At 40.3% G+C, this 25,027-nt stretch overlaps 2 non-coding genes across 2 annotated transcripts; one reads left to right on the plus strand and one right to left on the minus strand.

The window, feature by feature from the left end:
• Window positions 1-5,717: 5,717 nt before the first annotated feature.
• On the minus strand, window positions 5,718-5,790 carry trnat-cgu (transfer RNA threonine (anticodon CGU)). The gene has a single exon. It is a non-coding gene; the product is annotated as a tRNA-Thr (tRNA).
• Window positions 5,791-8,971: 3,181 nt separating this feature from the next.
• On the plus strand, window positions 8,972-9,073 carry trnal-uaa (transfer RNA leucine (anticodon UAA)). Its single transcript is given in 2 exon segments — window positions 8,972-9,009; window positions 9,028-9,073. It is a non-coding gene; the product is annotated as a tRNA-Leu (tRNA).
• The last annotated feature ends 15,954 nt before the right edge of the window (window positions 9,074-25,027 follow it).

Consider the following 25,027-nt stretch of genomic DNA (forward strand, 5'->3'; position numbering starts at 1 on the left):
AACTTCTTGTAAGAAGAAATAGCAAACATCTCCAAACAACTTAAAGTGATAATAAACTTGATGGAAGAAATTAAGGAATTAAAAAGAAAAAATGCTGAAAAGGATAAAGTGATATCCATGTTAGAATGCCGGGTGTCAGAACTTGAACAATACTCCAGGATGAATGACCTGATTGTCAGTGGACTGGACACAAAGCCTCGCTCATATGCCAGGGCCGTATCGAGAGATGAAGAAGTCACCAAGCCTGACTTGGACTCACTGGAGCAGCAGGTGATCACATTCCTGGATAGAAAAGGGATAACTGTGGACAGCAATGATATTGAGGCCTGTCATCCTCTCCCCTGGAGAGATAAAAACCACAAACCCGGCATTATTATTCGACTGGTAAATAGAAAGCAGAAAACAGCACTGCTCAAGCAGGGGCGGAAACTGAGAGGAACAAATGTTTATTTGAACGAACACTTAACAAAGAAAAATGCAGACATTGCCCGACAAGCACGGTTTTTACGGAAGCAGAACAAGATCCAATCAATATGGACATCCAACTGCAAAGTATTTATAAAACTCAACGGAACACCTGAGGAATCCAAAGTGCTGCTCATCAAAGACATCATGGAGCTGGAAAAGTTCAAGAAATGACAATTCAAAGGACACACAAGCAAAATATCTGTCACTCCTGAAACTCACAGCCCATGAGAAGCCCTGACACAAACCATTCACTCCCAACTGATGTCATGAGACAAAGTATCACTGAATGTGAGGCCCTTGGACTTAAAACATCTAGATTCACAGACTACAGGGGTCATGACATTGAAAATGATATTGATCCTGAGAATAGTATTTACATTAACATACAGAACCATTGTGAATACTATACTGAAGAACAGTTTGGGAACAACTTTAGAGAGGAGGCGAGATCTCAATCATATATTTCAATAGAAGAAGTTTAAATTAAAATCTGTCAAAAATCAAACATAGTTTAGAACAGTTAAAGGACTAATTTCACAATAATAGCAGTCTCTGAAACTTGGCTAAGCGAAGAACAAACCGCCTTGGCTGAAATAGAAGGTTATGAAATGTATCATATTAATAGAAAACAGAAAAAAGGTGGAGTGGCAATATACATTGATAAAACCTACAGAAGTAAAGCTATGATAGCATGTAACAACTATGTAATGGAATGTATCACAGTATTAATAGAAATGGAGAAATCTAAAAATGTACTACTAAGCTGTGTCCATAGACGGATTACCGCATGGGCAAAGTGGGCGTGTGCCCAGGGCCCTGGAGCCAATGGGGGCCCTCGGCTTTCAAACATTTTTTTTTTTTTTTTATGTGTAAATTAAAATAAATTTACAAGTCATAGGGCCCAATGATAGGGCCCCGTTTTGTGTGATACGTTCATATATAATCGTAAATTGTAGGCTATAATTACGATAAAATGTGCATTGTGCGGCCAGTGTAGACTAATTCTTACTTTACAACTGTCCTGAACGCATCAGGGCCGTGAGCCAACGCTGATTGGCTGGAAAGCCTGATTTATGGTTCCGCGTTAAATCGACGCAGAGCTTCCGCGCATCGCCGCGTAACCTACACCGTAGGCGCTGCGTTGGTGTAACGCGGAACCATAAATCAGCCTTAACAGTTAGAACCAATTTGCCGACTCGGCAAATTTGCGGCCACGAAGGAGATGAGCGCTAAACTTTAAATGAGGACTAAGCATGTACAAGTTTTATGGAAGAGTCAACTACCATTGGTGAGTCAGTGTAACCTTCATAAATAATTTCTTTATCAGAATGTTTTGTAGCCTTGACCAGCTGCCTATTTTAATGTGCTTGTGTTGTTGTCAACTAGACCGCCGAGTCTATTCTCTGTTATAGAGCTCAGAAATGATGTTATAGACCGCTGTGTCTTTATCTATCTAAATAGATTGTGTAATGTTGTTTTTTGTATTTAAACTGTATCAAAGATGGAACTGAGTCAGTCCGTGACTGAGTCTTCAGCGCCGTGTGATTGGCAGCTGTCAGACCTGTGTGTGTGTGTGTGTGTGTGTGTGTGTGTGTGTGTGTGTGTGTGTGTGTGTGTGTGTGTGTGTGTGTGTGTGTGTGTGTGTGTGTGTGTGTGTGTGTGTGTGTGTGTGTGTGTGTGTGTGTGTGTTTGTGTGTTCTTCTGAACAAGTTTGTGACTTCACTCTGCTTTCTGCAGAATAGGCCTTGGCTCAATAAAAGTGAGAATAAATGTTGTTTGATGGATAGGATGAGGTGTTGTTGAACGTTAAAATGACTATCATAAGGGCCCATCGAGAATGCTCTGCCCCCTCTGTACTGAGACCCCGCTCCGCCATCCACAATCACACGGTGTGATTGTGGATTCTCTGCGCCATTGTGTGACCAAACTGAGTGATTGGGGAGGGCATGCACCGTGCACGTAGGATATTATTGTAGGTAGGGGCCCATAGCGAGTTTGTGTCCAGGGCCCGTGGTCATGATAATCCGTCCTTGGCTGTGTCTACAGAATACCAGGATCTTGTGTTGAAATATTCAAAGAGAAGCTATCGGTTATATATGAAAAAATAAACTGAGTGACTTTGCACCCAGGGTACAAATAGCAAGCCCCCATCAGCTGAGCTATTCACACCCTTTTGACAAATGAAAAACAAATGCGTTGCCCATGTGCATGTGCACCAACGTGTCTGCACTGGAAGGAGCAATTTCATTTCAAATTTCAATTTTCATTCGTTTACATTTCACTGCCCTGTGATGAAGAAAGAACGAAGAAAACCATTCTGAAACGGCATTCAGAGGTAACGTTACATTTTGTATTTGTACGGAAGAGTATCAGGGCCACGCAGGAGAAATATTATTTGACAGGGGAAGAATTCTTTTTATTGTGCACTGTGAGAAAAAAGTTGAAATGTCAAAAAAAAATGGCGAAATGTCAAAATTAATGTTGAAAAATAATTTTGAGAAAAAAGTCGAAATGTAGAGAATAAAGTTGAAATACATGTCAACCTTTTTCTTGACATTTCTTCTTTTTTCTCGAAGTGCATAATGAAAAAAATACGGAGCCATGAGTTATTAATGCGTGGCCACGCATCATTTTATTTTTTTCAAATGTCACCAAAGGGGCTCCGTAAAAGAAAAATCTTCCGCTACATAGTTTCTGCCGTGTGTTATATTTAAAACTCATAAGTAACTAATGTTTGAATTATATATATTTATCTACGATGTTTCTTTTGTGCTCCTTAAGTACATTGGCTGTAATGTGAAAGAGTATATATCATAGTCAGCAAAAAGGTTTATTGCCAAGTACGTTACTGTACGTTACTTAGTTTGTTTCCCCAAGCTGTTGCTCTGATGAACTCTCATAACTCATAGTCTCAGAGAATCAATCACCGTGTAATATTCTGTAACAACGCACCTCCCAATAATCTAATCATATCTACCTCATTCTGCTGCACCTCTCACTTTTTAAAAATGGTATATATGTTATTAAGAGCTGTCATTACCATGTCGACCTCAGTACTGCTGCACCTTTCTCTTTTTTAATTGTATATATGTTAATAAGTGCCACATTTGATAATTTACTGTACATTTGTTTATTTACTGTTTGCTACTTTTTAAATCTGGGTACAGTGACCGAAATAACTGGAGTCAAATTCCTTGTCAGGCAACGCTCAAACTTGGCCAACAAAGCTGATTCTGATTCTAAATCTGGACATACGAGGAATTTGTTTTGGCATAGTTGTTGCAACAGATTTTTCTAAATATGGAGATATGGACCCGTAGTTTTTTTAGCAGTATAAACAATATCAAAACATGTAATGGAATTAGCAGTATATGAGATACTATAGTACATCAGGGGTGGCCAATTCTGGTCCTCGTGGGCCCCTGTCCAGCATGTTTTAGATGTTACCCTGCTTCAACACACCTGATTTTAATTACTAGTCATCATTAGCTTGTCATAAAGGTCTGGGGCCTGTACTACGAAGCGGGATTTGGGGTTAGCGAGGTAACTTCAGGTTTAACCCTGGGTTTTCAGGACTACGACGGTGGTTCTCTTCTTACCGGGGTACATCGCCATGGTAACTTATGCTGAACAGCTAACCTGCTCCGGAGCAGGTTATGTTCGAGATACAGATCGCCGGGTATAAAAGCACCGCCCACTGACCAATCAGCTCTCTTGGAAAATGGCATGCCCTTTCGAAGAGAATCCAGTGGAGCTCGGTGCGCGGATCGTGAGAGGAAGCTCCGAAGAGAACGCGTATTCAGGGACGCCAAAACCCCTTTGCTTTCCCTGATGAGTACCTGTATGAACGATCCAAAAAAAAAAGGAAAAAAAGAAAAAAGAGGTGGAGGAGAAAATAAAAAATAAATCAATCAATGAATAAATAAAACAAATCATCACCCAAAATCCGATGTACAGTCAATCCAAAACTAATACCAATTAAATAAATAAATCAAGAAGAAATCAAAAAGAAGATGCATTTGTAAGGGGATAGCAAAAAAGGGATTTTCAATTTCGTCCCTCGAACATTCTGAGAAGTCACTTTAAAATACTAAATACCCCCCTCCTGAAAAAATAAAAAATAAAATAAAATAAATAAAAAAACCCAATTCTTTGGTACAGCATCAGCACAAGTTATCGGTCAACAACAATAGTTATAGAACCAATATATACAGGACTGTCTCAGAAAATTTGAATATTTTGATTTTCTGTAATGCAAACACAAAAACAAAAAAATGTCATACATTCTGGATTCATTACATATCAACTGAAATATTGCAAGCCTTTTATTATTTTAATATTGCTGATCATGGTTTACAGTTTAAGATTAAGATTCCCAGAATATTCAAATATATGTTTATATCCCTATGAACTTACGCATTTATACAGTCAGCGATCTTTTGCCAGCTGTCTTTCCTGCATTTTGCAGCTGCAACTGTGTTGCTTTTTGCCTGTATTATATGCCTATACTCATCATATTTCCGTAAAATTATTGTTTGCTCTTAGCTACTGAAATAAGCGGCTCTGACAGCGGACTTCTCCATGCTTGCGATTGGTCATGCGCTGAAAACACCGCCCCTTTTATGTGCACGCGCTCATATCCAGATTGGAGAAACCTGGGTTGATATACCGAGTTGATAACCACCGTCGTGTGACCGCTTAGCGTGATTGCAATTGTCCGGGTTAGTGAATCTGGATAAGGAAAAGATATCCTGGGTATGTTGAACTTGCTTCGTAGTACAGGCCCCTGGACAGCTCTATTGATGACACAGGTACTTGTATCACGGTGTGTTGAAGCAGGGAAACATCTAAAACATGCTGGGTAGGGGCTCTCGAGGACCAGGATTGGTCACCCCTGAAGTAGATGAAACAGCGGTCTAACAATATACAAGTGATCACAGTGCAAGTTTCCAAAGTGTGAGCTGAGCATCAATGTGATAGAAAAGTAGCATGCTTAAAATACAATGACCATTTGAACGTTTTCTACACTAATGACCTCTCAGTAAATATATATATATTTTTTTTGTTTTAAGAGTTCTTATGCTGACTAAACTTAAACAAGAGTTTAAAGTTTAAACAGAAGTCTTTAATTCGGTATGTGTGCAGCAGTAAGGATGGCAGATAATCAAGACAGTTTAGAAGGTGAAGGTGAAGACTTGACCCAAACATGTAGAAGAGTCTTTGGTTTTAAACTTACGTCATGAGTTTAAAGGCTCTGCTGGGAGTTGAACCCAGGATCTCCTGTTTACGAGACAGGCGCTTTGACCACTAAGCCACAGGGCCTTCAACTGAAGAACCAGGTATGTAGAGAGATGTCGTGCTTTTACACAAGTACCTACTCAGCGCGTTTCCACTCTCCACGTCCCCGTTTTGAGCTTTTAAACTACGGTCCAAGGCGGGTTGAGGCATGCAGAGCAGATACTTTTTCTGTATCTATTCTGCTGAGGTTCTAAGCGTGCTGAGTCGGCCCTGGATCTGACGTCATCACACTACACGCCACCGATTGGTCGTGGGGCGGGGCCACCAAATGTACCAACAGCGCCCTCTGCTGTTTATATTGAAACGTAAACATTTTGCTTAAAGGAGCCGTCTGTAAGAAATGGCCAAAACTGGTACTGCAGTCACTTTCAAAATATTGTTGAGCGGCGTGTACCCTCCCCCTCCTCCCCCCGACCAGAGGTTGCCAGGTAGGCTGCAGAATGCAGCAGGAACGTAGGCTGCCATGGCTGCCATAATTAGAGCCGAGCTGGCAACCCGGATGCCGAAACAATACTGACTTGGTGATTGGGAGATAGGTGGAGGGTGGAGCTTCAGAAACAATACTGACTTGGTGATTGGGAGATAGGTGGAGGGTGGAGCTTCAGAAACAATACTGACTTGGTGATTGGGAGATAGGTGGAGGGTGGAGCTTCAGGCCAAAACAAAAAATGACAACATAAACATCAGTTGAGGGCTGCAACTCCTCTTTTTAAACTGGAATATCCTGGCTTGAGTGCTGTTGTCAGTGACATAAGTATTTGAAATGAACATGATTTTTAAATGTCTGTTGACATATCGGGGTCATTTTATGATTCGTTTTATTATTGCTCTTACATACAGCTCCTTTAACATTCTGCTGAGTATTCCATGTGCAAAAAGCAACATAGGGTGTGTCCATGCCATAGTAAAAAGTATATACTAAAAAGTATACTTAAATTTGGCACACTTTTGAGTAAATGTCAGTAGTGTGCATTAATTCGGACGTACTATTAAGAGCGCACACGGCACTTCCTGCCGTGAATCATCTTACAGGCTCCACATAGATGAGAATTAGAAAGGTTATGGCAGCTTTATTTCTATTTTCTTTCTTCAACACACATGTATTTATATTTAGTTTTACACTCTAAAAACCATAAAAAGACATTATTTGTTGCACTTATGTCTTGCTGTCACCTGAATGAAATGATGTTAACAGACTTATTAAGACATGATAGTAAAAACTTAGAAAAATATGTTTTCCATGTTCAGAGTTTTATATTTGGTAAACTTGTATTTGTTTAAATGAAATGTAACGTTAGTCAAAGGAAGCCAATGTTGGTTGGACTGATTTCAGCCACAGTAAGAAGTTATTCAGTAAATGAGCTCTACAGCTCATATATTGGACGACCACACATTCAGTCTGTCCACTGTTGTCTGTCAGACTCTCTGAGTTCATTAACAGCGTCTGGAGGACATTTCTGAACCTATCAGCTGTTTAAGCTCCTCGTACGTTTCCATTAGAAGCTGTTGTTCACTCGGTGAAACATCAGCAACACTCGTCCTCCATTTCTGAATCAGGACATCTGGGACCGACCTCACGGTCTGCTTAAGACAGACGTCAACGTGCACGTACCAGGATTAGTTCAACCTGGCTTCACATAGCTGCACCTCCTAGTCCAGGGGCCTGTACTACGAAGCGGGATTTGGGGTTAGCGAGGTAACTTCAGGTTTAACCCTGGGTTTTCAGGACTACGACGGTGGTTCACTTCTTACCGGGGTACATCGCCATGGTAACTTATGCTGAACAGCTAACCTGCTCCGGAGCAGGTTATGTTCGAGATACAGATCGCCGGGTGTAAAAGCACCGCCCACTGACCAATCAGCTCTCTTGGAAAATGGCATGCCCTTTCGAAGAGAATCCAGTGGAGCTTGGTGCGCGGATCGTGAGAGGATCCCTCCGAAGAGAACGCGTATTCAGGGACCCTCCTGTCTTCTTCTTGTCATTTTTTTTTTCTGTTTGCTGCAAGTAATGTCAATGCTATTTCATTGTGCTTTTGTATACTGATATCATCCTAAAACAGAGAGTGATAGAAACACTAAAGCCTTGTACTTGTTGTACTTCTAAGATATGAAAGTGAGCCTACTTACCGCTTTGAATTATGTTTTTATATTTATTTTTTATTTGCTCCCATGTGCGTTTCACTCCTACAATTGTCATACACGCCATACGAATACATCTAAGCAACACATGCATTTAACAGAATAGACAACTGTAATTATAGTCAGATCTACTTATGCCCTAATGATGGGGCAGTGATGTTTATATCCCTATGAACTTACGCATTTATACAGTCAGCGATCTTTTGCCAGCTGTCTTTCCTGCATTTTGCAGCTGCAACTGTGTTGCTTTTTGCCTGTATTATATGCCTATACTCGTCATATTTCCGTAAAATTATTGTTTGCTCTTCGCTACTGAAATGAGCGGCTCTGACAGCGGACTTCTCCATGCTTGCGATTGGTCATGCGCTGAAAACACCGCCCCTTTTATGTGCACGCGCTCATATCCAGATTGGAGAAACCTGGGTTGATATACCGAGTTGATAACCACCGTCGTGTGACCACTTAGCGTGATTGCAATTGTCCGGGTTAGTGAATCTGGATAAGGAAAAGATATCCTGGGTATGTTGAACTTGCTTCGTAGTACAGGCCCCTGGATCGTCTTCCTACAGCGGAATCATCCAGGATGAACTCAGGAGGATATGTAAAGCCTTTCTCACACATCCTGCACTTCTTCTTTCTACTTTCATGCAACAGACCTCCCAACTGTCCCAGAAAAACTACATCAAGATGATCAACAATGAAACTAATCTAACCGTGGAAAACATTTGAAAAAGCAGCAGAGAAAAGCAGCTGGAGATGACTTTGGAGGTCTGGAATACAATATGTAATCCTGGATCAATCTGGGAACTTTATATTGATGATGATGATGATGATGATGATGATGATGATGATGATGATGATCCATAAAACGACAAACAAATGTATATTTGTCAATATTTCATTTTTGAGTTGTCTTAGGGGAAGAGGTGGTTACTTTAAACCAGTTTCTTCTATTTCACATCTCTCCGTGGGTAAAACTGGTAAAACAATGTTTAAATCATCTCTGGAAACCCTGATCGTCATGTAAAATTTAATTAATAACTTTGTGAGGTATTGTATAGTTGTAGTCAGAATGGCCGAGTGGTTTAAGGCGCCAGACTTAAGGATGTACCTCACAGAGTATTCTGGTCTCCCAAGGGAGGCGTGGGTTCAAATCCCACTTCTGACAATTTCATGCTGCTTTCATGCTGCTTTGACCAACAAAGCTCTCTTTCTGTTTACCAACAACGCCACCGTGGGTTAGGGCCCCATAAATCAAAATTTGTACCCACATCTACTCAAAGGGGATTTTACTACATCCTGACATGAGTGGAACATGGTGTACAACACTTTTTTTATTTATTATTTATTTATTATTAACGTTAGTATGTGAGGCCCCGGTTGTTTTTAGAGAAATCCCCATGATGACGAGGTAAGTGAGGGGTTACGGAGGCCCTGTGGCTTAGTTGGTCAAAGCACCTGTCTAGTAAACATCAAATCCCAGTAGAGCCTCTAAACTCAACTGTCTTTGGATGAGACCATGCCACGTTCAAAGTCTCTTAAATCACTGTACTTCACCATTCTTGGTTTGAACCACAGCAGATTCTCTTGACCATGTCAATGTGCCTAAATACATTGAGTTACTGCCATGTGATTGGCTGGTTAATGCAAGCCATTAAATATCAAATTTTTCGCCAGGCCTAGCTTGCGTGCAAAATTTGGGGCACGTTTTAGGGGGCAAAAAGGCCCTCATTTTGTCGGAAGAAGGAAAACAAAAAAACAAGGAAAATTCCTACAGATACAATAGGGCCTTCGCACTGTCAGTGCTCAGGCCCTAATAAGGAGGAGGTTTTTTATATAAATGTATATAGTTTTTTTTTTATAATTTGTATACAGTTACTTTGTATATAAATGTATATATTTGTTTATCATGTGTGTATTGTTCTTTTTGTATTAATAAATGTGGCTTGTTTCTCTTTCAACTTTGAAGCTTTGTCTCGTTCCTTGTTAAATTATACATATATAGTTTGATTATCCACTTTAACTGATTGTTAATTACATGACTGGAACAGATAAGATCACATTGAAAAAACCTCAGGGAATACCTTTAATTATACATAAATACCAACAATAACTGGAGTAAGTAGCCAAAACACAAAGGTTAGGAAGGCGACAAAACCAAATGACCAGAATGACTCAGTGGAAGGTGGAGCTGGTTTATTTTTGGGGCTTTAAGTTTCCAGAAAGGACAGACTCTCGGCAGGTAAGTTGTCTACTTGTTCTCCAAGTCCACGTATCTGAAAGAGAAAGACATTTAATATAAACCATATTACGGTATAAACCATATTATGGTTTTATAAAGAATTCTATAAATGCGTTTTCCTCCAACTGAGGTCCAACCTTCCTCCTCCGTTTGTTGTTGCGGTTCATTTATTCGTCCAGCAGATGGCGATATTTCCCCGAATCACCGCCCGCCACATGAAGACGCTGTGGGTTCTTTAGTTCTGCTTAAGCCTCTGTATTTAAATTAAGTGCATGTGAGTGATAGCGTTGCTGAAGAAATGTTTTTTCTGCTTTGATTATCTTCTGTCTTAAACTGAAATAAAAAGGAAGAGTTTTTTGTTGTTGATGTAATGTCACTTTCCTGCCACTTGATGTCGCAGTGACGGCTCTCCTGCAGCTGCCGGCGGAGCCCAGCGCCTGAAAGGGAGAGGAATCCACTTAATAGGTTTGAATCAAATGTAGGCCTAATGACGTTACATTTTATTCATACTAGATATTTGTATAATTTACTCCATCATTGTATGTTTGTTCCACACTATTGTAAACCTTGTTGGTGTTTGTTTAGCAACATTTGCTAATAAAGTTTTTAAACAGGTCACGTGGTTCCGGGTTGCGTCATCACAGTTTTTGCAGACGAAGGCCCAATCCCAAACTCCACCCTAAACCCTCAAGCCCTGAGCCCTCACAGACTTTCAGTGACGTCAGCGTCACGTGATCAAGTGTGCGAGGGTGTGTGGGCTCCAAATGGTATAAATAGGAATGGGACACACTTAGCAGAAACCGGAAACAAGTCAGATTAAAAACGTCTGTTTTTTTGTTTTTTTTTCAATAAACTTTATTTAAAATTTCAATTTACAAAATTCCTAGTCAGATCAAAATGTTACCTACCGGTATTATAAGTTTGGGAATGATCATCCGGATGTTTGAAAACAAAGTGGTAGCCTATATAAAGGCGCATAAAATTCAACAAAGAACACAATTTAAACATGCGCACAATAAAATATGTATTTCCTTGTTAACATTGTATTTCTTTCAATCTACCCATACCAGCACATCCAGTATGCCAGGCTCAATCGCCCAGTAATTTCTTTTTTGTAAGCGCGTGTAAACTGAGTTAAATATTCCAGTGTTATGACCATCTAATATTACTTTCCATTTTTCAGCATGATGTCATTTCATTTTTGTAAGAGAGCGTATAAATTGATGGTAACCTGAGCTAAATATTACAGTTATATTATTACTATTTACTGCAACGTTTTTGTTCAACTTGCTGAAATTGTTTAAATTTTGTGGTCATAAATAAATGAATAACCAAATAACTGCCTGACTTGTTTGTGTTGGATCTAAAACTATCTTGCTAGTATTTACATGTATGCATTTCTGTTAACAAAGGAAATCTTAATCAAACACTGTGTTTATTCAACACCAATCCTGGTCCTCGTGTTCCCTGTCCTGCATGTTTTAGATGTTTCCCTGCACCAACACACCTGATTCTAATTAATGGTCCTCATTAGCTTGTCACCAAGGTCTGCACAGCTCTGTTGATGACACACGTACTTTTATCACGGTGTGCTGAAGCAGGGTAGCATCTAAAACATGCAGGACTGGGGCTCATGAGGACCAGGATTGAAAAACACTGGTCTAATATAAAATGAAAACAAATGAAATTGAACCTCAAATTATGAATGAAAAAATGATGAAGAAAACTACATTTTGTCCTCCATCTTCCCACAAATGTCAATTAACTTAGATAACTGGTCATCCCTCTCCCTTTCCCTCTCCTCCTCCTTTTCATCCAGCTCCCTCAGCCTCTTTTCCTGTCTTTGGTGTTGAAGAAAGTCCAAAACGTCATTTGTCCTTTTTTTGGATTTCTTTCCTCCGTTTGAATGAATGAATGAGTGAATGAAAAACTTTATTTCGAACATGCTCAAAAAAAAGAAAAGAGAGAAAAAAAAATAATATATATATATATATATATATATATATATATATATATATATATATATATATATATATATTTAAACCAAAGAACAATAGTTAAATAATATGTTTGTTGGTCGCTCCCTGTTTGTAAAGGAAATAATAGGGCCGTTGAAAAATCATCACGGGACAACAGTTTCTGAATTTAAATCACCAGTGGGATATGTATTTATACTTACAGGTGAACTTTCTTCTCGCAGTCGCACATGTTCCTTTTCCTCCGCCCCCTGTTTTGTTTACATTCTCCCTGGTAACCTCCTTTCATGTCACAACGCAATGAACTGTGGGTAATTCCCTTTCCCAGAGTGTGCTGGGATGCTGACTTGCGGGAAGGGGGCAGTAAGGGCTGAAAATGGCTGCCGGGAGCCCTCGCGCACTTAACCACTTGAGGAATGGGACAGCCTTAAGCCCTTACGCAAGGTGCGGGAGCGCGCACGTAAGTCTACGAGTCTGCGAGGGTGGAGATTGGGATTGGGCCTTCTTTTAGATTGAAGATCTGCAGGATAAGAACTAAACGAGAACGAAGCAGAACCAGGACTCGGAGATGGACCGGGATCAGAACCAGGACTCGGAGATGGACCGGGATCAGAACCAGGACTCGGAGATGGACCGGGATCAGAACCAGGACTCGGAGATGGACCGGGATCAGAACCAGGACCAGGAGTCCAGCATCAGGACCAAAGCGGGATCTTCCTCTGCTGGTCTGCAGGTCAGTGTTCAGGTCCAGGTTCTGCTGATTCTGATCCAAACACTTTATTTGATTCCGTGTCCGTAACTTTGAACGGAACCAGAAAACACAAACACGTGATCTTCCTCGGAGACTTTTAAACGTGTTTCCGTCTGAATATGTGAATGTGGCGGCGACACGGACGCAGCAGTTGGAGATGCTGCTGGTTCTGGTGGAGTTTTATTGTGGTGTTGGAACACACAATCTAAAGTTAAAACACACAATCTAAAGTTAAAACACACAATCTAAAGTTAAAACACACAATCTACAGTTACAAGGGCGAAACTTTAGTTTCAGAGGTGGGGGTGGGGGTGGGGGGGGGGGGGGGGGGGGGGGCACAAGTAGGATGGCTTTGGCTTTGTAAGACTATGTGTGTGTGAGAATGTGAACGATCAAACGATTTTAATATGCATTTACTTTTTTAGACACTTTTTAACTTTTTTTTTGCCCGTTTTGGGAAAATGCTGGATCTGAATTCTTGGCCAGGCTTGATTTTTCATTTTCAAAAGCTTGGGCACAGAAAAAACATAGGATTCAATTGACTCCTTGTTTATAATGGAGCCAAGGAAATTCACAGTACCACTTCTCTTGATCTTAAGGTTTTGTTGCTGAGATGCTGTTCTACAATCACTTTTGGGCTAACATGTTTGGGTTCCTGCCTGCCTGCACTTCTTCACTTGCGCCGGTTTGGTTTGGATAAATTGTTCTTTTTAAGAGTAGCTTTAATGCAAAGTACTTTGTGTGTGTGTGTGTGTGTGTGTGTGTGTGTGTGTGTGTGTGTGTGTGTGTGTGTGTGTGTGTGTGTGTGTGTGTGTGTGTGTCGGGGGAGGTACAGTATTATAGTGTTGGTTCTCTCTCTCTCACTCACTCACTATTTTTATATTTAACATCTTAGCTAGCTAGCAACAATAGTGTATAAAGTAACGTTGAGTAATATTTGGCTACTCATCTCTGCACAGCCTACCTGCAATACAGCAGTGCTGCTGCTTTTTTGTCCCGCTGCAAAAATGGATTTTAAACTGAGCTGCCGGCTCCTCTTCATTTCTGCGCCGCGTCCTGGCTGTCTTGTCTGTGAAGGCTGATTTAAGGCTGAATTATGGTTCTGCGTCAAAACGACGCCGTGCCTACGGCGTGTGGTTTTTGTACACGCAGAGGACACGCCGTCACATGCGCCGTCTCTGACGTTTTTTTTTTTTTTTTTTTTTTTTTTTTTTTTTTTTTTTTTTTTTTTTTCCCCACTTCTTTATTTCAAATTGTCAACAGAACATTATAAAACAAACAAAACATACATAGAAATACTTGATGCCAGGGGAAGTCACAGACAGAAATTATAGATCAGTTCAAAAATATTTTATACCTAGTGCATAACTCAGAGGTTCGGATGGCTTTACTATTTTTAGAATATTGGATTGTTGAAATGTATTGTTTGAATTCATTTTTAAAGGCCGGGAAAGATGGTATGTGATTAGAGAATTTTGATTTGTGAATATGAAATTTTGCAAGTAACAGAATTAAATTGATGATGTAGTATTTATTTGCTTTGCTAGAGGTGTAAGAAATAAATCCAAACAATACATTGTCATATGAGAGGGAGAAATCAGAGTCAATATGATGTGAAATTAATGAGCAGATATCTTGCCAAAAAATACACGAGACGGGACAAGACCAAAATAAATGACATAAATCTTCTGCAGACAGTTTACAGAATGAGCAGACCACATCAATGTCCTTTTTGTATCTCTGTAAAAAAACTTTGCAAGGATAAAAACGATGAATCATTTTCAGAGTCACCTCTTTAACCTTGTTGATGATCAGATATTTAGAGGGCAAACACCATATTTTCTTCCAGTTCAGATCTGAAGTTAAGTTATTCCAGTAAGAGACTGCATTTGGAACAGAGACTACTTCTCTTTGAAATAAGGCACGTATATCACAGTTGTTATTGCTCTTTTTAGAGGAGAAACATATCTGACCAACACTAGTAACAGCAGGATCCAATGGAAGTAAAGACAGTTCAGATGAATTCTTAAGAAGCATTAAGACACCAGAAGGTATAGCATCAAAAACTATAGCGTATTCCTTTGGTGGTATAGGAATACTATACTTGTCTAGGAGTTCTGAGTATGACATTAAAGTGCCGTTTGGATTGAGGAGCTGCTTAACCAGATAAATTCCATGGACGAACCAGTTTTCCAAGAACAATGATTTGTGTTTATATAATATGTCTCTATTGTTCCAAATGTAGTATCTGTGGGGGGAGAAGTTGTGTTTATAGATTAAAGACCAGGAAAGGAGCATTTGTTTATGGAAATTAGATAATTTTAAGGGGATTTTTTCAGGTTTATAATTGCAAAGTAAAACAAAATTAAGGCCTCCAAGTTTTGAAAATAAGTAGTTGGGAATAAAATTCCAGATGGAAGTTGGGTTTCTAAGGAACTGTTTAATCCAATTTATTTTGAAAGTATTGTTAAGGGTGAAAAAATCAAGAAAGTTCAGGCCACCATGTTCATAGGAGTTCATTAAGACTGATTTTCTAATGTAGTGTATTCTGTTTTTCCACACAAAATGATAAAGTATGTTATCAATGGCTCTAGAGGTCTGTTTATTCACATCGAGAGATAAAGCTGCATAAGTCAATCGGGATATGCCCTCTGCCTTGGTTAGTAGAATTCTTCCTCTAATGGATAAGTCTCTTTGTAGCCAAGAGTTTAGTTTTTTCTGTATCTTTCCTATGGTAGGGCTGAAGTTCAAAGAGCATCTAGTGTCTTGATTTTTGTTAATAACAATACCGAGGTAAGTGACAGAATCTTTCACAGGAATGTTAGAGATAGAGGAAACATCACAATTTTTGAGGGCCAGCAGCTCACACTTATTAACGTTTAAACAGAGCCCAGAGGCATTGGAAAACATCTGAATTAAATTAATGGCTACTGAAACCTGTGAAGCATCTTTTAAAAATAAGGTGGTATCGTCAGCCAGCTGACTAATAATAATATCGTTTTCAGCTATTGTGATTCCTTTCAAGGGGCTGAGCTTAATGTAATCAGAGAGTAATTGAGCACAAATCAGAAACAAGTACGGCGAGACCGGACATCCTTGTCTGACTCCGCGCTTTAAATCAAATCTGGGAGAGGTGCCTGCATACAGTTTAATTGAACAATTTGCGTTATTATACATGGTCTTAATGGCGGCACAAAAGTAAGGGCCAAAACCAAAATTTTCCAAGGCCTGAAATATAAAGTTGTGTTCGATTGTATCAAACGCCTTGCGGAAATCTAGAAACAAAATTAAACTATCATCATCGCAAAGATCGGCGTAGTCAATAAGGTCGAGAACAAGCCTGATGTTATTAGATATATGTCTATGTCTCATAAACCCAATTTGGGTTTCATCGATAATGTAGTCCAACACAGTTTTTATTCTGTTGGCAAAAATCTGAGCCAGGATTTTGTAGTCACCGTTAAGAAGGCAGATTGGTCGCCAGTTATCAATACAAAGCGCGTCTTTTCCAGGTTTTGGAATTAGGGTTAAAAGGCCTTGAGATAAAGTGGGAGGGAGAGTTTGATTTTTAATGCTTTCTATAAACACACCATGGAGGAAGGGGGCTAATTTTTCTGCAAAAGAAATATAAAACTCAGAAGTTAAGCCGTCGACTCCGGGAGATTTATTAAGCTTTAGGTGTTTAATGGCAAACAGGACTTCGTCTGGAGTTATAGGGCTATCACAGAGCTTTTTTTGGTCATTCTTGATTAATTTTGTTTCAGTGAGATATCCAAAGAAGTTGTTAGCATCGGCTTCACTATACTGTGACTCATATAAATTTCTATAAAATGTGGAACAGTAATTAGCAATTGTTTTGGGGTCGTCAGTAGTAATTCCATTGATAGTGAGTTTTCGAATAGAATTGCTTTTACCACGAGATCTTTCTAATTGAAAGAAATATGCAGAATTTTGTTCCCCTTCCTCCAACCATTTCCTCCTTGACCTCACAAAAGCTCCCTCCGCTTTCATCCTGTATATTTCATTTAATTTATTTTGCTGTAAGATTAAATCCTGTATGTCATTTTCTGATAAATTTTCAGGTAAAATTTGCGAGAGAGCAGTTATTCTAGAAATTACATTTGTCTCCTCAATTTTTCTAGATTTGGATAATAAGGACCCATACTCTCTTAAATACTTAGCTACCTCAAATTTAAAAAGTTCCCAGTTTCTGCAAAAGCATTTATCATTTAAAGCCTTGTTCCAGAAAAAGTTTATCAATGTTTGGACCTTCTTAATTACTGAATCGTGTTTCAAAACAGAATTATTAAGTTTCCAATAAGCGCCTCTAAATGTGTGAATTGTGCTAGATTTAACAGAGATACATAACGACACAGCTCTATGGTCAGTTAGAGGAGTTGTTATTATATTAACAGAAAGGTTATTCTCATCTAAACAATCAGAAACTAACCAATAATCTATGCGTGACATTGAAGTGCAAGCCTTATTATTCCATGTATAAAGTTTAACGTTAGGATTTTTTTTCCTCCATATATCTACCAAATGGAATTTTTGCATGAATAGTAATAGATGAGAAGCTGAGGAATTGTTTGTACTTGGAGGCCACCTATCTATAGAACCATTCAGAGCAACGTTGAAGTCACCACCCACAAGAAAAATAGCATATGGGTATTTTGATAACCAGTGTAAAAAACGAGAATCTAGGGCATCAAACAAATAGTCATTTTCAGGTTTTGAGTTATACCCATATAAATTGGCAAGAAGGAGAATGTTGCTGTCAATGTTCAGTATTAGTATTACATATCGACCATCAGGGTCGCTTTCTGAGTGCAAGATAACACCATCAAAGTTATTCTTTAAGATAGCGACCCCTGCTGATCTTTCTGAGCCATGCGAGAACCATATGTTATTTCCCCACTGAGTTTTCCAAAAAGAAGCATCATTAACCACCGTATGTGATTCTTGAAAAAAACAAAAATCAGATTTCTGCTGTTTTGCAAATAAAAATAAAGCTTTACGCTTAACATTCTCTCTTAATCCCCTGGCATTGAGAGAAAAGACTGATAAAGACAGTGAAAGAAGTGTTGTAATCAAAGTGAACAATTTCCACCCCTTAATAAACAATAGGTCTGACTAACCAGGAACAATATAACAAAAATATAAAAATATAACCTTATATTCCCAGGCACTAGTGCTGTAAACGAGACTGTACCTATAAACAGTGTGTGTGTGCATAGAAAGAGCACAAACATCCATCAGGAAAATCTTGATGTGATCTGATCTCCATCCGAGCAGGTGCAGAGTGCAGGTGCAGCAGGATGAGCTTCAAACGGAGACAGCAGCAAGATGACTATCAAGGAGGTCTTGACGTGTCCATCTGAGCAGAATCAGAATGTATTTCTTGTGGAGACACCGGTGGGCGTATCTCCTTCCCCTCTATTATCACACGATTCCCAGCAAAGTGTGCCTTCTTTCCTTCTTTTCTGGCAGCATCGATCAAGGGCCAAAGTTTTTCTCGCAGTGCTTTGTCAGTAGCAGTAAGATCCTCCGTGAATCTCAGCTTGTTCTCTGTGAGAAAGCTGCAGTTTTTGGCCGTTTTCCACACCAGGTCACGCGATGATCTGTTGGCAAAGCGGATGATGGTCGTCCTCGGTCTCCTTTGCTTGTCGTCATATCGACCCAGACGATGTGTGATGTCAATATCTTCTTTAATCTTAGCCCGGGTCTCCCCGACAACAGCACAGCAAATGTCGGCAACTTTGGCTTTGATATTTTCTTGTCTGTCTTCGGGGATACCGTGGAGCCTTAGGTTCCATCTTCGCTGGTATCTTTCTGCCTCGTTGACTTTCAATTCAACCTCCGACAGCCTCAGGGTGTTACTTTTACATATGGACTTCACCGCTTTCATGTCAGTTTTCAGGGTTTCGACCTCCGTGAACACAAAGTCAATTGATTTTTTCAGAGCGTCGATGCTGACAGTATTATTGTTGATCATGCTCTCCAGATTATCGGAGCGCTCATTGATAAGGCCAGCAATATTTCTCTGTAACTCAGAAAGGGTTAAGTCGCCTTTCATCTTCTTCCCATCTGGTTTGGAAGGAGTATCAGGGTCGGACTCAGGAAAAGATGACAGCTCCGGGCTCTGGCTGCGACTGCAGGTGTTGGAGCCAGTATAATCATGCTCGGTTAGAGCGTGGGCGGCAGCGGTCGCAGAACAAGCCGGAGCACTAGTGGTCTTAGCAGTTGCCATCATACCTTTGGGTGAAACTTTCGTCGTATTCTTGGAGGGGAGTATTTTCTCTTTTTCTTTGCGTTTAACCCCGTGCTCCGTCCGGAACATGGTGAAAGCAGCCCAGAATTGAAGGACGTCGGTCTAGTCCGTCGGCTTATTTGATGTTAGCCGCCGCCGTTAGCTTTTTGATGAACTCGACGGACTTCGGTGTAAAAGCAGCGTTGGTGAAGCACTTCCTCAGTCAAATGGAGCAGGGAGATATAAAAAGGTCTTACAAAAAAGTCATGACTTGAAAGTTGTTCAAAAATAAGATAAAAAAGGGTGAAAACTGAAAACTCGACTCAGCCACGTACCTTCACGTCTGTACGGGCCGCCATCTTGCGCAGCCCCCCGCGCCGTCTCTGACGTGCACCTCCCGAAAATTGTAACTACGCGTCGAGGAGACGCCGACCACACGCAGACCGAGAGGGCTGTGATTGGTTCGTTTGAAAGCGAAGCATTTCCGGTTTCCGGTTTGAATCAGTAGTGAACTTCCAGGGCTTTTTTCTTCGTTTATATGTGATTTTTTTAGTTTTTGTTTTTTGCACAATAGTTGTCCTTATTTCTTTGATTTACTGTGACCGGAAAAAGTCGGATAAACCATTCAGAAAAAGATCGCTAACTAGTGGCCGCGGGGGGTACTGCACCGCGACCAAATGGAGAGACGGAGAACTCTGAACGATTCGTGACGGTGTCGCGGGTGCGCCGTGTGCTCTGCGTGTGTGTGACGCAGAACCATACCCGCACCTTTATGGTTCCGCGTTAAATCGACGCATCCTAAGGCGCACTGTACGTTGCGCGTCGCCGCGTACCGTACGCCGTATGCCCTGCGTCGATTTAACGCGGAACCATAAATCAGCCTTGAGCAGCACTGAGGGGAGGAGGAAGGAGGGAGAGCGGGGCTGCCGTCAGTACCTTCGCACAGAGTGTCTTGATGATTCGCAATTACAGGCTGAGCCTACCGTTAGTTTTTAAACTGTAAAAAGTGGGGGGGGCAAAAACCTGATTTTGGAAAGTGGGGGGGACATGTCCCCCCTGTCCCCAGTGGAAATTGCGCCCATGTACAGTTAAAACACATAATCTAAAGTTAAAACACACAATCTAAAGTTAAAACACATAATCTAAAGTTAAAACACATAATCTAAAGTTAAAACACACAATCTAAAGTTAAAACACACAATCTAAAGTTAAAACACATAATCTAAAGTCTCCACCAACTCGTGAGTGTCTGCAGTTCTGGAAACATCTGGTTGGTTCTACAACCGAGTAGCAGCAACATCTCCAGAGCAGCGGGGTTTGTTGGAGCTCCTATCCCGGGAGGGAGACGCCGCCGGCGGGTTAAAGTCGGAGGGAGACGCCATTATGAGCAGAAACCCCGCCGTAAAAGGCCGCGTTTTAAACGAGTAGTGTAAAAAAGGGATGTAGACGGGTAATAAGGAACGATCAGATCCACAGGAGCTCTGTTTTTTTTTTCAACAATATATTTATTGGCTTTTTTCATAAAATATACAGAACAGACATCCATAAAAACCCTCCCTCCCATCCCCAATAACACAACATTCTCAGTCAAAATGTTAAATAAAGAATACAGTTATTGTAGCCACGAGACCACAAATCAACGATAACTCAGTTACTTGCTCTTAAACTTAAACTTAAACAAGGACTTAAACCTTAAACTAAATAGCTGCTGCTGCCTGGCGTCCTCTATGGACTTAAGAAATATCAGTGGATACCCAGTTAAAGGGACTAAATAAGTGCATTAATATGTTATGCTGCGGTACTGTGTTATGTTATTGTAGAGAACGTGACAGTATGTACTTTATTATTGTGTGTGTGTGCGTGCACGCGGGAAGAGCGTTAACGGTCCGTTTGGTTCCAACGGGAGCCCGCGGGAGCGCGCATCGGCAGTTAAGACTGAAAACAGCTGAGATTGAGAACAGCTGAGAGGAGTTGACGTCGTGTCGAGCAGAGAACTGTTGGTCCTTTAAGTTGTGGTTTCATGTCGATAAGTAACGTTGCTTATCGACATAAAGAGGAAGACACTTCCTAAAGATTGTACTGTCTCATATACAGTAGTTTCGTCGGGGCATTCTGACTAGTTAAGTTGGACTAGTCAGCCAGTTAGCTGCGTTAGCTCATGCTAACGCATCCTTCCTGCTCACGGCTGAAACTCCGACGTCGGACAATCTGTGAAAGTCCTCCTGTCCTGAGGACCGGACCACCTGCCTGCCGACTGCCTTCATCAGCCTGCCACGCCCCCTTCTCATCCCGCACGGACCGCGGACATCTCCCCCCTCCCCTTCGACTGAACAGCAGCGGGGCTCGGACGCCCCTCCCCCTGCTCACCCCTCCCGTCTGTGTTCAGGACTCTGCATCCCTGTCAACTCCATCTCACAGAGCTCCACCCCCGGGCAACATGTCGACATTAGAATAGGATTAAATAGGGTTAATTCGGCATTGTATATTTACATAAGGTTTAGATTAGATAAATCAATTTGTGTGTTGTTTCTGTTGCACTAATAATAAGAAATTATCTATTTGGAATTTGTATATATTTTGTGTGAGATTAAATTAGTGATTATTGTTTAACCCTTGCCCTCCCCATTCACTTTAGTTCCTTTAACTGGGTATCCACTTAGTAGTATTTCTTAAGTCCATAGAGGACGCCAGGCAGCAGCAGCTATTTAGTTTAAGGTTTAAGTCCTTGTTTAAGTTTAAGTTTAAGTTCAAGTAACTGAGCTATTGTTGATTGTGGCCTCGTCGCTACAGTTATGTACATATACACATACACACAAGCCTGCATATACATACATGCATACACATATGCACATATACTCATATATACATATACATGGGGAAATTAAATTGAAGAAATAAATAATAAAGGAAGAAATAAATGAATGAATACAAATTAAAAAAAAAATAAAAGTAAAAATAAAATATATTTAAATTAAATAAATCGTAATTATCAGTCATCATTCTGTTTTTCTCTTACAACCAAGTTATTATTTGCACCTGAGTTACCTTGGCTGGAGTACACTTTCACAAGTATAACCAGACTGAAAATAAAAGTACAATTACAATTATCCACTCACAAGCATCTTACATCCTCACGTCACTCATAAATTGTAAGAAAAGCGTCCACATCTCATAAAAACTCTTGACTTTACCTCTTACTATGTAAGTACGTTTTTCCAATGCCAAACTGCTAGACATCTCCTTAATCCATTGATTACAATTAGGTCCCACAATATCCTTCCATTTCAATGCAATTACGCGTTTTGCCTGTAACAAGCAGAAATTAATAAGTCTCTTTTCTGTCGTACCTGCTGGAAAATCTTCAGGGTATATGTAGTAAACATATTTTGGCTTCAACAGGAATAACGCTTTCTGTTAGTTTAGAAACCAGTTCGAGAACCTCCTTCCAGAACACTTGGAGCTTACGACAGCTCCATGCAATGAAACAACGTTCCTATTTCTTCATTACATTTAGTGCAATTGTCAGGAATACTGGGATGGAAATGGTGTAATTTAACTGGTGTGATATTGGTCCTGAGCAGCCATTTATAATGTAACAGTTTGCACTTAGTATTTATGGTTTGGGTTTGGGCAAGAAAACATGTCTTCTCCCAGTCCTCTACAGAGATGTTGACCTGAAGATCATTCTTCCAAGCAGATAGATATGCATGAGAGTTTTCTTTGGAACCTGACAGTAATATTTTGTAGAACATGGACAACTGGCCTCTATCATGTAAATGTTTTACTGTGAGCTGCTCAATGTTGGACAGTGAGGGTACCAAAGTGGTTTTAATTTGGGAATAAATGAAGCTTCTGATTTGTAGATACTTAAAGTGTTTTCTTGGAAGGTCATATTTATCTATTAACTGCTGAAATGACATTAGAGTACCTTCACTATACAAGTCTGCAGTTTTGCTTAGCCCTTTGTCCATCCATTGCTTGAATCCTGCATCACACCTCCCTGGTTTGAAACTATCATTTCCCCAAATAGGTGTGAAACATGACAGTTTGGTAGTTTCATTTAAGAAGATATGGGCCTCGTGCCAGATTGATATAGTGTTTTTAAGAAATGGATTATGTGTATGTTTTATAAGCTTTTTTATTTGTGAAGAGTAAATATATAAGTACAGTGGGAGTTCCAATGTGTTATTTTCTATCTCTATCCTATTGTTTGTTGGTGGGAAGTGTCATTATCAGTAGAGCGATCCTGTAATGGGTCTGGCACACAGTTAAAATCACTGCCAATTATGTACCAATTATATTGTCCAGAGTATGATGATAAGGAAAGAAAGAGGTTCTGATAGAAAACAGGATCATCACTATTAGGACCATGTATGCATATTAAATTAATCTGGAGAGACACTATGGTACCACTAAGTATAATCTACCTCCCTGATGGGTCTATGTATTTTGGAACCAGCTGAAAAGGGACCGTTTTATGAATCAATATCATGACCCCCCGAGCTTGAGAAGTAAAGCAGGCTGAATAAACTTGCCCTGGCCATCTTTTTTTAACCCTGCTGATGTCACTTTGTGTCAGATAAGTTTCTTGTAGGAAGATTATATTCGATTTCATTTGCTTTATTCTACCAAGTACCTGCTTAAGTTTAGCCAATTTGTTTAGTCCTCTTGTATTCCAGCTAGAGATTTTTAACTCTGAACATCTAACAATAATAGTATCACTTGTTTGCTTGGCTGTGTATTAGGATAGCATGACTGGAAAAGATAAAAATTACAAATAAAAACAAAGCCCTGAGAACTTGACCCCTCCCATGAACCCCTCTTACACTTCCCCAATCGAAGCGCAAGTGAAAAAACCCTGAGTAATTAACTTTGGTTATGCAAAACACTTGATCCACGCGATGTGGCGCAACGTAGTGTAAACATTGACCCATTCTAATAGGCTCGCTAACTTATTGGAGATAGACAGACCTTAAGCGCAACTAACAGTAAAGTGAAAGAGGGAAGGAAAAAATAAATACATTAAATTAAATCGGGATTTGGACTGTTTTTATTTCAGGGGGGATGCCATCCCCCCTGAAATAATGTCCAGTATGTCGCTGTTTGAGGGGGTTCCAGCATTAGCTTCGCCCTGACTCGCGTTAGCATCATTGCTAACACCGAGTGCAGTGATGCCGGTCGAGATACTTTGTGGCGCCGTTTTTTATGTTTGTTGTCCAGGTTTAGAGTTTTTTGGCGGCATCCTTCCACTCCTTGCTTCAACAGGTCTTCTAAAGTTAGTTTGTTGAAATAACGGTCGCTTGTTCAGAGTTTTTCCAGAAAGTTAGCTGCGAGCCACGTTGCTGCGACTGGTCAGCAGCGCACCATAACCGGAAGTCCACAGGCACTCTGTTTTACTCTCAGCCGCTCGCGGCTCCAGCTGATTTCTCATCTGCACCGACACGAACAAAGGGGTTGCGCAATCAAGTACGTCACAGCAGCTTCACCCCAACCCGCCCACTTCTACCCTGGCTGTGGAAAAACAAACGAGGACCAAGCGTGTGGAGCCGGGACGATGCGTGACGAGCCGAGTCGGGCTGAGTAGGTACTAGTGGAAAAGCGCCAAAAGTGGCTAGGAAGTCAAAAGTCTTGGCTTTCCTGCTTAGGCTACTGCCCATGTGAACCAACCACAGAGGAATATGGGTAGATATTATATTTTGTCTATATTTTGTATTATCATGTTTAAAATGTGGCTTATAAGTATAGTGTAAAAATAACTGTGTTTCACCCTGTAAAGTCCAAGACAAGGCATAAATACACCAGTATTTATGTGAACCTGCCATTTCCAAAAGCTCTGCACATGGTCAGAGGCAGGAGTAGATTTTGTTAACACCAATGAAAAGTTTGGAACTACGAACATTTCT

This window comes from Cololabis saira, chromosome 4, assembly GCF_033807715.1.
Source record: "Cololabis saira isolate AMF1-May2022 chromosome 4, fColSai1.1, whole genome shotgun sequence".
In the NCBI taxonomy this organism is placed as follows: domain Eukaryota; kingdom Metazoa; phylum Chordata; class Actinopteri; order Beloniformes; family Belonidae; genus Cololabis; species Cololabis saira.